Raw genomic sequence first — 12875 nt, 5'->3', positions numbered from 1 at the left:
TCCACCTCTAAAAGCTCCCTCACAGGAAAGTTATTACATGAAATGGTTATGAATTCTCAGCCTGATGTCTAAGGCATTGATTTTATGGTAGATGTTGTTGACAAAGTTTTGGTCTAAGACGTATTTTAATCAGTCCGCTCATGGTGAAGTAATACATGAAGGATGTTCTTAGGGCAAAATAGTAGTCTCCAAAGGAAACTTATTTTTCTTTCAGACTGACCAATATTTTACCATCATCAACGTTACATATAAAACTAAGAAGACACATGTAGGTTCACTGGTGGTTTTGGCGAGTAAATAAAAAGGCTAGACATTGGGACCTCTGGTTCCCATCACCACCACTGTAAAAAAAATCTGTGTGGGTAGGTTTCTCTTCAAATTAATTATTTCACATCAGATCACTCTGAATGACTTTGTTTATTTCTTATTGGAGAAATTTAGAAAAATTGGTGGAATTTCCTTTCTTAATAGGGAGCTTCTCCCCTGTTGCTGTGGTTATAGCTTCTACGTCTGGGAAAGCTTTATACTAGATGTTGGAACATTGCTGTGAGGATTTGATCGCAGCCAAAAAAAGCATAAGTGTGGCAGGTACTCATGTTGAATGACTGGATCACTCCAACTCATCCCAAAGGTAGTGGATGGAGCTTCATCACGCCAGAGAACACAGTTCCACTGCTCCGCAGCCCAATGCTGTGGGGCTTTATACCCCTCTGGTTGACGTTTGGCATTGGAAATGATGACCTTAGGCTCATGTCTGGCTGCTCCAGAGCATCCCATTCTATTGGTCAGTGTTTTTCTAAGGAGATTATACAAGCTGTGTGTGCACAACCGAACACCTGTGTCAGCAATGGTGCACCTTGAATTCACTCATTAGAAGGGCCGTCTGTAATTAACAAACAATATAGCGTTCAACTCTACTGCAGCACATGTGGCTACATTTGATTACAGAATTAAAAAAGTATCAGCTCAAAGTAATGACCCAACAGATTCACTAGAACTTAATTCTGGAATTCAAGAATTTTGGATATTAATTTGATTAGAATTTTCATTTTAGAATGAAATACAGCTCTGTTCATTATCTGACAATTCTTTATTTTCTATTTAGTATTTTTTAAGCTTTCTACTAATTATTTAAAACTCGTATATAGGAATTTTTATACATTTTTCTGTAACCGTTTTATAGTATTGAGATTTTGGGTCCAAAAGGCTCCAGCTATATTTATTTTTGTAAAGCGCACCTGCCGGGACTTTTTGATTCCAGAAAGTTTGGATTCGACTCCGATTCAGATTCAAAGTGATGTAAATCGATGTATTTGATTCCATGAGTCAATTCCACACTATAATATTGATTCTAAATCCAAGACAGAGAAAGAGAGCTCTGCCAGCAGGGGCGTTGTAAGGCCATATTTAGCCCCCAAATAAGTGTACATTATTAGTTTAAATCAGCAACAGTATTTTTCATTGATTCTTCATTATTCAACTGTGCCATCGTGTCTCCAAATTCACAATATACTTTGATAGAAGGGCGCGAACTGGGGGAGGCTGCTTCAGTGGTGCTACCAGAGATTTTCTAGGAGAGGAAATTTTCTAACAGCAGCCGGCAATCCTCTGCTGTTTAGCGTTGTGAACCAATCATATTGGACCTTGTACATTGTAAGCCAATCATATCAGACCTGGGGGAGGGTCTCTGGTGCTACTCACTCTGTAAAGTAACATCAGTCGGCAACCGCCGAAGCTGTGACAGGATTTTGGCTAAAAGCTAAAATAAAGATTAGCCATTGTTCAAAACACATAATACACAGTCTGCATCAGTAAATGGTTACAGAGTGAATATATCTGTATCTATATCTCTTTGGACTTGTGCAAATTGCGGTCAGTGTAGCTGGCTAAGAAGAGTTTACCCGGTTGCCTATTAGCTAGCTTGCTAACTTTAGGTTTCCTGTAAAGGAAGCTCTCTGACAAGCCCACTATTTAAAAAAAGTACAAAATTTCACAAATAGTGAGTGTGATCGTGCAAAAGAGCTAGAAATAATGTTATTGACAGTTCTTAATATTATTTGCTTTTATTTTTCTGTGAAGTGTTTCAAAAAAACCACACCAGTATTAATTATATAGTGTTATTTTGTATTTGGGCGGCACGGTGATGCAGTGAGTAGCGCTGTCGCCTCACAGCAAGATGGGCCTGGGTTCGATTCCCGGCACGGCGACCAGGGTCGTTTCTGTGTGGGGTTTGCCTGTTCTCCCCGTGTCTGCGTGGGTTTCCTCCCACAGTCCAAAGACATGCAGTCAGGCCAATTGGAAATGCTGAATTGCCCCTAGGTGTGAGTGTGTGTGAATGTATATGTATGTCTGTCTGTCTGCCCTGCGATGGACTGGTGACCTGTCCAGGGTGTATCCTGCCTTCTGCCCAATGACAGCTGGGATAGGCTCCAGCACCCCACCACGAACCAGAAGGATAAGCGGTCTAGATTATATATGTATGTATGTATTTTGTATTTACAGAAAGTTAATGTCAGTAAAAAAGGCCACTTAGCTTATGTAGATTGTAATGCAGTTTTATATCCCTGAATTCCTGGTGGTATTTAGGAGGTGTCATCTCCATAGAAGGCCAGACAGGTGAGATTTTTGCCAGTTCAAACAAATATTGAACTGATTGATCATTGAGTTCTTCTCTGAGTTTAATAAAAAATAACGTTACTAAACACAGGCAGGGAAAGGGAGAGAAAGAAGCTGAAGGAGACTGGCAGAGCTGAAGAAGCAGGTCTGATTAGTCATCAAGGCGACTAAAAAATTAAATGAGAAAGTATCATTTTGTGCTGTCAGATGTCACAACTACAGAAGTAGAAGTGCAACTACAAAACAAAATCTGGTTGCACAAACTGAAACTGAACTGATCTCTAATCGGTGTATTTGAATAACATATTTAGAGCCTGCAGCTTATGTAAGAGAGGAGATAGCACTGCTGGATTTGAATACCTTTGCTTGATCTGTGAATGCTGTAAGTGGACAGATAGAGTATTCAAGTTGTACTACATCTGTGCTTAGTAAAAACTGTGAATAGACAGATCTACTGAATGCCAACTGGACCAAATAGCCATTTTGGTTTTTACATTTTCCACATATTGCTACTCTAAAAGTTCACAGTGAACAGACATTTTGGGGAACACTCCCCTAGACCTCCTTAGTAAAGGCTTAGCCCCTCTATCCATAAATCTCTGGTGATGTCCCTGAATGATTTACAAAGTTAACAAATAACTCAGCTGCCTAACAGGGGCTGACAGAGTTGCACCTGATTCTCCTCTGACAACAGAAGTAGATGCCTGGAATCGAGGAATTGATTCTTTTTAGGATTGACTCCCAGTCCTAGCAGCTGCTTTGTCAGAAAATCTGAGTAAACAGTGAAGCATCTGCTGCAGGTGTTCCGGTGTTCATGTGCTGCTCGCTCTGAAAGCTTTGTTTATTGTTTTCCAGGTTTTCCTCAGAGTGGAGAGGAAGTTCCTAATTTTCTCTGTTGTGTGTATGTATGGGATTTAGGGTATGGCAGTGTTCAGAATTCGCTGGAGGTTCAGGCTCCAGTGCAGGCTCCTTTCTCAGCAGTTCACTTGAAAACTTGAGAACCCTCAGACCTGAGCAGGGAGTGCGTGAAGAGTGTGTGAACTCTTTGTATTGGAGCTGAAGCTGAAGAAAGCCCAGATGATTACGGTGGTAAGTTATAAAACATTACCGATGGCACTGCTCCAATCTGGGCTCTGCTAGACTGCTCTGTAGAAAGATAAAACATATATATCATATATCATATCATCTTTGAAATATATCACAAACATTCTATTTAGTCACCGACAATCTAAACACTACCGAAACTTTACCGAATTTTTCAATAGTGATTGTTTCGGTAGTGACCCTTTTTATCTAATTTTGAGCAGAACTCAAAAATGCTAGCCAATACATGACGAGCAAACGCAGCTTTGAACAGTTTGCACACACAAAAAATTATAATAATTTTATTAAAACAAACAACTTTATTTAATTGCAGAAAGTGTGTGTTTCGGTAGTGACATTTCTTCATTTTACACACTGTTTTTCAGACTTTGGGCTACATTTACTTCAAAACAATGGGATCTAACTGGTCACCATGTGTCCAGGGATGCAGTCTCACTACCCGCTCTAAAATGCAAGGGTGTGGCTAAAATAAGCCTCCACCTATGGACTTAAACTCTTTGTGTTTCGGTAGTGACGTAGGACGGCATTTTTGGAATAAAGTCTTCAAAATCTAATCTGATGAATCTAAATCTTTAAACTTCAAATCAATGTAAAAGAAATCAATAAGATCTTTAAAAACAATTGGAAAAAAATAGGTTAGGGTTTGGGACACCCCCAATAGCAAGTACACGATGAATGATGATTTTGTATATATTTAGCTTATTACTCTCTTAATGCCTTTAGTTTAAATAGATCGTAACATAATCCTTGTAAGTATCTGAGGTCTTTATACTTAATCGTTACATATGTTTTTACTATGGGAACCACAGTTTGAACTGATTTGGTAGAATGGACCATATATATGTCATATTTAGCATGCTGGCGATGTTGACGGGCTCGTTTCTCGACTCAGACTTAAGAATAAAGAAAAAAAACCAAACAAAACTGATTAAAAACCTTTCATTTTCAACCATACGTTTGCCTGTCAGTTTTGTGCAGTCATTGCTGTAATAATAGCTTGCAGCAGTGTGAGGTTCAATATGGATCAAATAACCAGCCTTTCATTACATAATTTTGGACAGAGTGAAGCACTATATGCAGTAAATATGGTGTTTAAAGGAAAGAGGTAAAATAACCCAGATAACAAGTGGATATCAGGCCACTGTTGGCCCACTAATGGCAAAACTGGCAGCCCACTGGCTTTTTGCTCAGCATCTTTCGGGCAGCCCACCAGTGGTTAAACGGAGTGCTAGAATGCCACTTTTCATTGCTCAGTTTCCACTCACAGTCCAATTTACTTATTTTTCCTTCATTTCTTTCTTTCATTATCCTTTGTAAATTAATTTAGCAAACCAGTACAGTAATATCATAAATAAAGCTGGTTATACAGCTGTAACCAATGTCGCACAGTGTCAGCAACAACATTTTCAACAAAATCATTTTATATTGGGCCTAGTCTAGACTGGCTGCCTTACTAAATAAAAGTCTATGTGCATTTAAAATCTGTTTGAGGAAATTAAAAACTACTTAGACCTTGTATGCAGGACAGTAATTTGGATGGTCTGAGGGTGGTCTAGCAGTGGCATACATTCAGCGGAGTGCTGACCTTATCAAGCCAGCGAGCCAATAAATGCTTGGAAATTTGAAACTGTTGGCTGCCTTGCCTGTAGTTTGGATAGCAAGTGTGTTAGCTAGCACACTAGCTATTGTAGCTGACACTGTCAGATCATCTATCTGAAGATTTAGTAAGTTACAGATTACATTCCTTTAAAACTTATTGAAGTTTCAGATGGATCGGTTAGGCTATTGTGCATGCCTTCAAGTTACCTCTTTCCTTGAAACACTGCACTGTTTTTTAGTAGAACTTTACTTTTGGACAGTAAATTGCTTTCAGTTTTTAAAGAGACTAAATAAAATTCTCTGCTAAAGACTTGAGACTGGCATTCACACCCCAGTGACTAGAGACTTGACTGTGGTTGTGATTGTGGTTGGAACAAGATTTTATAGGCAGATATCAGGGTCAGGGTTGGTGACCATTGCTCTAGGCTTTCTGGAAGATACTTCACTGATTGCATGTATGACTGATAACCTGACCAATGAGCTTCAGTTATTAGAAATGGTAAACAGCAGCTCTATTGGCTCTTTATTGAAGGAGTCGATGTAAAAAAAAACTATTACAGGATAAAATGTATGTTAATGTTTGTTATAAGCTTCAAATAAAACATTCAATGTCTGTAGCTTAGTGCTAACATACTATTAGAATCCCATAGGGACACTGGCAGGAATTAACATTATTTTAAGGTTGTCATTTGACATTTATGGCCTGAACCCAAGGCTTTGCTCTAATAGCCATGGTTAGCCAATGGTCAGGGCCAACTTATTGACGAGTTATCGGCTAATGGGCACATCACTGCTATAAGTGCAGTGCAAGTGCATTTTTTAAAACTAAACAATAGCAAGACTATGCACAGTGAAGTGTGTGTTGTGTTTATGGAAAGTAAAATTGGACAGTTAAACTGCTTTAAAAAAGCAGCAAACTTAAAAACCCAAGCCGTCAAATATCTTAGTCAAAGCATGCTGCCGTGGTGGGTGAGTTTTTTTTTTTATTATTTATATCTTTCCTCTGAGAAAGACATTTCATATATGGCTCTGGAAATTGGCATCCTCTGCTCTGTTGAAGTGTCAGGCCCTACTTTTACAGATTCCTCATGCACATCTTTTAAGTATCTGGAGCTTCAAATTCAAAGTACATTCATAGGAACCCTAACTCAGTGCTAATTTGGGGCAGTCGTGGGCTGGAGGTTAGGGAACCAGCCCTGTGACTGGAAGGTCACCGGCTCGATCCCCTGAGCCGACAGTACGTGACTGAGGCGCCCTTGAGCAAGACACCTAACACCCAACTGCTCCCTGGGTGCTGTGGATAGGGCTGCCCACCACTCCGGGCGAGTGTGCTCACTCCCCCTTAGTGTGTGTCTTCACTGGTGTGTATGTAGTGTTTCACTGCACGATGGATTCAATTGCAGAGGTGAAATTTCCCCATTGTGGGACTAATAAGGGTGACTTAAGCTTAAAAACCTGAAAGCTTGACTGATATAATGGTGAATAGTGGAGCGGTTGCTAAGCAGTGATTGGAGGAGGAAATTAAGCAGACGTTTAGGAAAGAAGTGGAGAGTGTGGGGATTGTAGTGGCCGAAACACAATTACAAATTAGTTCATTTTTTTCACTGTGCTGATGTAAAGGTTCCCCACTGTGAGTTATAACAGCTGTTTAGATTTTCTCAGAATTGCCCTCAGGGGCCCTCTAGTGGCTCTGGCCCCTGGACACCCATAAAACCCATTGGCCTGCTTATAGACCTTTCTATATCACTACTAGCACAATAAACTTTTTTCTGACCTCCTCTTTTTATGAGTGATTGAGTTAATTCTGTGCTTTGTATGCAACAATAGGTTTAATTCTGCAACAATTTTGAATGTAACCAATCAGGGCTCTCTCTGTTGCTTGGCACCACCTATCAAAAATACACTCTGCAGTCCAGGCTGCTCAGGCCCTGTCTCGAGCTTTCTGAGTTTCTGTCAAGGAGAGAAAGAAGGATTCGATGCAGGAGAAGGAGAAATGGATGGAGAGAGATGTCTGCATGAAGAGAGAGAGGGAGAGAGATAGAGGGAAAGGAGGGTGAGATAACAGTTGAGAGTTGCGAGGAAAAATGGATGAGAGTGTAAAATGCATGAGCACGGAGCGACAAATGGAGTGAGAGTGAGAAGCAGCATAAATCAGTAACCAAGATTAAGAAAGTGAAGTGTGACTTAGTTAATATGGGATATCTTAGAATGGCTGCATCTCAATTCAGACTGCATGTACTATAGTTTCACACTATACACTTTGTGCCCACTTTGTGTGTCTACAGCCTGGATATTTGAAGGATGCTATCATCTTAAATTAAGAATTAACATTTTGCACTTAACAGAAGTGACAAATTATTGCATGGTTCCTTATGTCAGTGAATTCTGCTATAGGTTAGCAATTAGCAAGTAATCATTGGCTTTAAAGGGCCCATATGATCCCATATGGAAAATAAGTGTATTTGCCAAAAACTGTTGAAGCACTGAAATACAAATTCCTGACTAAAAAACGAGAAAATGCTTTTCAATGAACGTAATAATGCTAACGATGCTTCAAAATGAACAGAGAGAATTAGAGGCCTAATTTACTTTTGTACAAAAAAAGTCAAAAGAGTTGCTGTGTGTAAATTTGAAGTGGATATATGCATTGGAACAATAGTGTCTTGAGTACTTGTTTGTGTGGAGCCTGAATAGGTCAGTTGTAGATGCTAGGATACCCCAACATGCACCGTAAATGTGGTTATTGTTACAATATTGCCACTGTGTCGTTAATTGGCCTGAGGACTGCCATTTTCCCCTTTTTGTTCTTGCGGTTCACTAACGGCTCACAGCTACCCGCTCTGCAGTGTGGGAATTGCTCAGGGACTCTCGGCCTCATTCATTAAAAGCTGCACTCCATGTCCTCCATGTCATCAAGGCCTCCATGCAGCTCATCCTCTCCACACTGAGGGGGTTCCTCAAGTGTTCCTCTAATTAGTTCCAGCATTGCTTGCTGTTGTTTTGCACTAAAATGGTTCACCACCGAGCAGTTGTAGTGTATCTTACATTCCTGTGTTATCTGTGTGGTGTAAATTGATGGGCCTGCTATACGAAAAATAGCTTTAGGAAAAAAATTGCTTGTTTACTGGCTGTTGGTTGGCTCTCTCACCCAAGTTGGTGCCAGGGTTGTCACTATAACAGAAATTAGACTTCTATAACAATATTAAGTGTAGTATCGCAATGCCAAAGGATACTAAGGCCGAAAAAGAAAAACACTAAGGGTCAGGGATTAAGCCGAATACTGAACTACACAGCCTTTCGAATAGAGATTCTCCACTGAAAGGAAAATTTAGTCTGGGAATAGGCTTAGTCTGAGAAAACCAACTCTAAATATTTATTGGATTACATGCAAATATTACATTGTTTACAGCGTAATTAACACATCTGAATCTCTTTTTTATCAGTATAAAATTGGTCAAATGTGAAAAAGATTAAGTTACTAAATATTTTAAACGTGACGTCATTCAACATGTTCTGAAGGGAAGGGAAGACAAGGGGATACAATACATCCTAACATTCTTCACACTGTGTTAACATACAGAATAGATTATACCCCATGTTGCTTGCTTCTAGGAGCATAAGGTCATGTTTTTACCTGGATATATACTTTTTTGAGGAACACCCTTGCATTATAGGTATGTTTCCATTCACTGAAATGTTCTTTAGGGAAGCATTAAAGGTTCTTCAATGACATCACTCTTAGCTCTTAACCCTTTGTAGCACATTTAACCCTTAGAATGTAAGCAAAGTACAACATCAGCGTAGTGCTAGCTTGTTTAAATAAACAGTTGCGGATACTGAACGATTTGAAAGACAGAGTTTTGGATTGTTTGCCACATTATGGTACTTTTGATGCATTGTGCAGCTCTAGTTGCTAGCTTGGGCACCCCTGGTCAAATTACATGTTTTGTTGAAGTGAAAATAAGTTAACACATCCTCTACAGCGAACACACTTCTGCACATTTAAATGCAAAATTACTGTTTATTCGTAGAGTTGAACATAAAAAATGAATGATATGTTAAACTCTTGTGCACTAAAATTTGCAGACATTTGTTTCCTGTAGAGGATGTGTTAGTTTTTCACTTCATTATTGTAGTAATATAGTAGTATTGTAGTAATATTCTTCATAAACTGTTCTTAATTATTCTTAAAATTCTTAAAATGTTGAAACGGGCGACAGATAATTGTCCAGTCTGGATCTTTTTCTGGGGTTATCCTGGTAGATACAACCAAGTAAGCTGTCTCACTGGTTAGGACTTCAGGAGCTGAACAGAAGGCCTTACACATTAGATTACTACCAAAAACAGTGGACTCAACCAGTCACATTTGAAAAATGACACCTTCTGGAAGGAGATACTTTACTCACTGTGAGTGTGAGTTGTAGTCTAACCTGGTTTCAGTTAGTTGTTAGATGTGACAGCAGCTCAATGCCAGGACTCTATACTAAGTCACTGTAAAACTGATACATACAAGGTAAAATATATATTAATGTGTGTTACATGCTTGAGATGTATGTGCTTAATGTAGAATGGTTAAAAGTTCAATATGCTTTAGTGTTAGCTTAGTGCTAACACACTATTAGATACCCCATAGGAGAGCTAGAAATTAGTGTTATCATAGCATTGAGTTTTGTTTTTGACCGTTTTCCGACATTTATGGACCAAATTGAAGGCCTAGCTCTAATAGTTAAGGTTCACCACTGTATGAAGGGTACCAATAAAATGCTAGAGGGTCCCATAACCATTGCCCCCCCATGCTATGGGCCCGAGTACAACTGCCCCTCTTGCACTGCCAGTACTTACGCCACTGATGCAGCACTTGCTTGACCTTGTTTAGCAGTGCATGCCACACAGATACGCACAAGCACAGACAAAGAGCCTGAGGAAAAAGACACACTGTGGTGAGTAATGTTGACTCTCCTGCTCTCTGTCTCAGTGGCTCAGGCGGATCAGCGTGACTGACCGATCGTTTTTGTCGGCACTGAGGTCAGCCTGCGGAACTGCAGGATCAAGCACAGTATCAGGGCACAACATTTCCGCTACAGCTACACAGATACAAAACCTGTATCCAAGCCACAAGATGCACAGTAAAAAATGACTAAGCATTCAGAATTTAGTTTAGTTTGACCATTTATTGAACCACTTTGATGCACATACATTGAAACACATTTAAATGACTGTATCAGAGAATGGAAAAAAAAACATAACATTTATTTATGTAATGAAAAAAACAGTGAAAGTCATTCTGGATCAATTCTATTTGACTGTTCTATTCACACAATGTCAGTGACAGCTAATGTTTTCAAATGGTGCAAAAAAAACCCGATAATAATAAACAGAAAAAGTTATAAGGTGCAAGGACAAGACAGCTTGTAGAAGACAAATTGTAATTCATAGGTGCCATTTTGTGCCATTAAAGCGGGCGATGAGCTGGAATAGAAGACCACAGTTCTCATTCATTGTCCGGCGAGTCAGCGTGATAAAACCCACCGACAGCAATGAATGTGAATTGGGACCCTGAGCTTTGGAGTGTTCAGCCTGTCACTTAACTGGTCATTTTGATGCTTTTGGAGACATTTCTGGTGGCCATTTTGGCCGGCTCAGTGTCTAATCGGTGAGGCGTGTTACGCCTGTGTGGTCAGCGTGAGCTCGAGAGGTAGGGTACACTCAACACTCGATGGTTTATCGTCTTCTAAAACTCACCGACAGCGTTGAATGTTCACTGTCACTCGCCTGTTGCTAACTGCAACTTTTCGTAAAAATCCACACAAGAATAGATAAGCCTAATCACAGATACATGCTAATGGTGCAGTTGAAATCATGTTAATGACTATTAATATCTCTGCAGCTAGTGCTAGCAATGCCACAAACCTTTATACACATGAGTGAGGTACATTAGCACGATGCTAATCTGAGCGTTAGGATAAAATTCTCCCTCGTTCTGTGCCATTTTTACTTAAGATCCTACTCTTTTACGAATACTTTTTAGCTATGTATGTATCGTTAGACTTTACACATCAAAGATGTACAACATTAATTACCCAACAGTTTCTAGTTATGAATTAGGGTTAGCATATCTATACATATCGCCTCAGCTTAGGCTAGCAGTGTCACAAACCTTCATGTACATAGCAAGATAAACCATTAAACATTACATACTGGATCTTCATTAGACCTAATCACATTTAACTGATCGTTGCTAGCTATGGATTAGCATTAGGGTTAGCAAAATGCATGTCTATGAATTTCACCTCAACTAGGGCTGGCAGTGTTTCAAAACATTATGCGTAAAGCGAGGTACATCAATAATCCTTACATAGTGGACCTGATTAATAACTAGATCTAATTAACTGGTTACTAGCTAGCTATGGATTAGGATTAGTGTTAGCAAAACACAACCGTAATACTGTGGCAGCCATTGTCATAAACTATCAGCAAAGTACAGCACATGATGCTAATCTTTGTCATATATGGAGGCAGTTGTACATACCTAACTTTTTAGAAATGTAGGTATCATAAGACATCAATACACTGTCACTTACTAGCTAGCTGTGAATTAGTGTTGCCAAAATCTATGTCTATAATATCTCCTGAGCTTGGGCTAGAAAAGTCAGAAAGCTCAGTGAGGTAAATTAGCACGATGCTAATCTGCATACATTTGTACATGTGCAGGTGCCATTTTTTGGAAAGATATGTATCAATATACCTTACGTACCCATATGGAAATCTGATATATGACCATACGTGCATGTATATCATAAGGGTCAGGCACATATTTTAAAATATACGTACGTATATGTTGTGTACATATATGTACGCATCAAATATGGCTGCCTGCTGGCTTTTTGCCCAGTATTTTTTGGGTGGCCCACTGGTGGTCAAGCAGATTATTAGACAAAATTTCACATTTCATCACTTTTCCAATCAGTTTAACTTACTTATTTTTCCTTGATTTCTCTCTTTCAGTTATCCTTAAAGTAAATACTCAGCAACAATTTCAACAAAATTGTTTTACATTAGCCGTAGCGATTAATGTTTTTCCTCTTAATTGTTTGTTATATTTGTCTCTTATTCTTCCCAAAATAAAAGTCTATATGCATCGAAAATCTGTTTGAGGAGATGAAAAACTTGTTAGATCTTGTATGCGGGACAATAATCTGGGTGGTCAGAGAGTGGACCAGCAGTCAGTGGGGTGCCTATCTTATAGAGCCAGCGGACCGATACATGCTTGCAAACTGGGTTATAATAGCAATTTATAATTTGGAGTTTTCTTATGTAGTTATTATACTAATTTTACACTTTATTAGGAATTACATGGAAGAAATAAAGAAGATGCATAAAAACATGACACTGGCATATATGAGCAATATATGGCATCTATATATGAATAATGTTTTTTAACATATATTGTTAAATATATGTATTGCACATTTCAGATTATGGTGAAATATGACGGAAATATATGTTCCATATTTGAAAATTTCAAACAAGTTGGCATATATGTCCATATGTAACAA

Source organism: Colossoma macropomum, unplaced genomic scaffold (assembly GCF_904425465.1).
Source record: "Colossoma macropomum unplaced genomic scaffold, Colossoma_macropomum, whole genome shotgun sequence".
Lineage (NCBI taxonomy): Eukaryota > Metazoa > Chordata > Actinopteri > Characiformes > Serrasalmidae > Colossoma > Colossoma macropomum.
This window is presented reverse-complemented; position numbering follows the sequence as displayed.